At 41.4% G+C, this 2,316-nt stretch overlaps 1 pseudogene; it reads right to left on the reverse strand.

Moving 5' to 3' along the window:
* Positions 1 to 1,913: 1,913 nt before the first annotated feature.
* LOC145027715 (5S ribosomal RNA) lies at positions 1,914 to 2,032 on the reverse strand (annotated as a pseudogene).
* Positions 2,033 to 2,316: the final 284 nt, after the last annotated feature.

Consider the following 2,316-nt stretch of genomic DNA (forward strand, 5'->3'; position numbering starts at 1 on the left):
GACCACTGCCCCACGAGTTTACGGCCGTAAACTCATGGTAAGGAGTACCATTTCATTAAATGAAGTTCTTAACTTAAAGGGGTAAGGTTCCATGCTAAAATCCAAGGCTTACTAAAGTGTTACGGTGTCATTTGCATCCTTAAAAGGGGTTTACGGACCAAGAACATGTCTTGGCCGTAAACTCCTTGAATCTCGTGATTTCTTATGTTTTCTAAGATCTAAACATGATATACCTAGTGTACAAGGAGTTGGATCAAGGGTAATTACAATCTAAGAGCTTGAATGGTCGTTTCTGGCCAAGAACACTAGTGTGTGTTCTTGGTGGATTTTGAAAATCTACAAAATGGAATGATTTCATGGATGTAATCATGTAAGATTACTAGATCATCTAACATATCAACTAGTTAGGGCAAGAAACTTACGAGTTTTGAAGATCGGGGACGAAGATCGGGATGGTACTTGAGAGGATTTGGGCCAAGGAAATGAAAGAAATGGACAAATGACCTTCATCTTCACCATATAAGGTGAGTTTATGGCCCACATGAAGTTTACAGTCGTAAACTCCCATGTGGTGGTCGTGAACTCATGGTTAATGTGCTTAAGGCTTGGTTTTTGTGCTATAAATTCAGTAGATAAACCCCAACACTTCTTCCTTAAGTGTACAAGGCTCAGAACTCTCAAAAGGACTCTAAATTGTGCTGAATGATAGAAGGAATGAGTTTGACTTTCTATTGACTTGGTATGTTGTACATAATGGAAATTTCGGGTTGTCACATCATCCCACTGTTAAAGGGAATTTCGTCCCGAAATTAGAATTTTAAGTAAGGTAGTAGGCATGAATAATCGAGCAAGGAGATGGGAAAACTTCCTAATCGATTTGTTCTCGTGCTCTTAAGTGAAACTGGGTCCTCGGTTGGTATTCCAACGAACCTTCACTAATGGGCGACGGCGTTTACATCGTTTGTTTGACCACTCGGTCGAGGGTCACTACGGTTCTTCCACGAAGGCGAGGATCTCGTTGATCTTGATCTCATCGAGTGGACTTACGAGAGTCCTAACGAAAAGGTACGGTTTCAAGTTCGAGATGTGAAGGGTAAAATATATGTCACTGAGTTCGTGGTGTAGGTTGGGTTTGTGAGTTACAGGACCGATTCCGGCAAGAATCTCGGAGGTCCTAACTATTTTGGATTTGGCTTACCATGCTTTCCGAAGCATATCAAACCTTCCCAGAGTGAGATTTCTAAAAGGATTTGGCCTCTCACTTGAAATTCCAAGGTTTTCTTCCTCTTGCTTGTCTTCCCAGTCAAGGGTCACTCCCTTCTGAGTCGAATTCATAAGAGGTTTCGTAATCCGCGAGGAGTTCTTAATGAACTCTCGACAATAGGTCAACAAGAATTCTTGTCGGTGTCTTTGGTTTTGATAAATTCTCAACGGTTTTGATTTTTGGCAGGGACCTCAAGAATTCCCACATTACTGGTAATGTGTCTTAGGAATTTGACTCTTCAATTTAAAAACTCACATTTTAGAAAACTTCGCGTAAAGCTTCTCTGATCGTAATGTTTCTAGGGTTTGTTGTAGATGCTCTTTATGATTTCCTTCTTACTACAAGAGTAGATAAGTAAGTCATTTATAAAGACAATGACGAACTGATCTAAGTAAGAATGGCGTACCCTATTCATTAAGTTCATGAATACTATGGGTGTATTAGCCCTATCCGAGGGGTATCACTACGGACTTGTAGTATCCGCCTCGAGTTTGGAAGATTGTCATGGGGACATCCTCCTTCAAAACTCGTAACTGATGATGTTCAGACCTTAGACCTATTTCTGAAAAGTAAATAGTTCCTTGCGGTGGGTCAACCAATTCATCTATGTGTGGCAAAAGGTAATGATTTCTAATGGAAGTACCATCGAGGTATGCACCACGAGGACTTCCTAGGGTATCTACCATCCTAGTATTACCCTCGCCTAAGCACGCTTAACTGCAGAGTTCTGAAGGGATCCGGTGCATTAGTGCTGGTATGATCGCACCCGATGAAGTCTGTCTTCTTGAAGAATAAGACTGGAGCTCTCAAAGGTGAGGAGCTTGGTCTTATCATTCTACTGTTGAGTAGTCGTTAAGCTATTCGAACAGTTCTTGTATCTCCGTTGGTGTGAGACCGTAGGGCGATCGATTTACAGGAGTCGTATTGGGTCCTAAGTTTGTTCGCATGACAATGCATTCACTCGTAGTCTCGGGTAGTTCTCCACCCTGAAGTTCATATTAGAAGTCATACATGGTTTATCAATTGCAGTCTTGTGTATACGAGTCATATAT

The sequence above is a fragment of the Lactuca saligna genome, chromosome 1 (genome assembly GCF_052625555.1).
Source record: "Lactuca saligna cultivar CGN05327 chromosome 1, ASM5262555v1, whole genome shotgun sequence".
Taxonomy (NCBI): domain Eukaryota; kingdom Viridiplantae; phylum Streptophyta; class Magnoliopsida; order Asterales; family Asteraceae; genus Lactuca; species Lactuca saligna.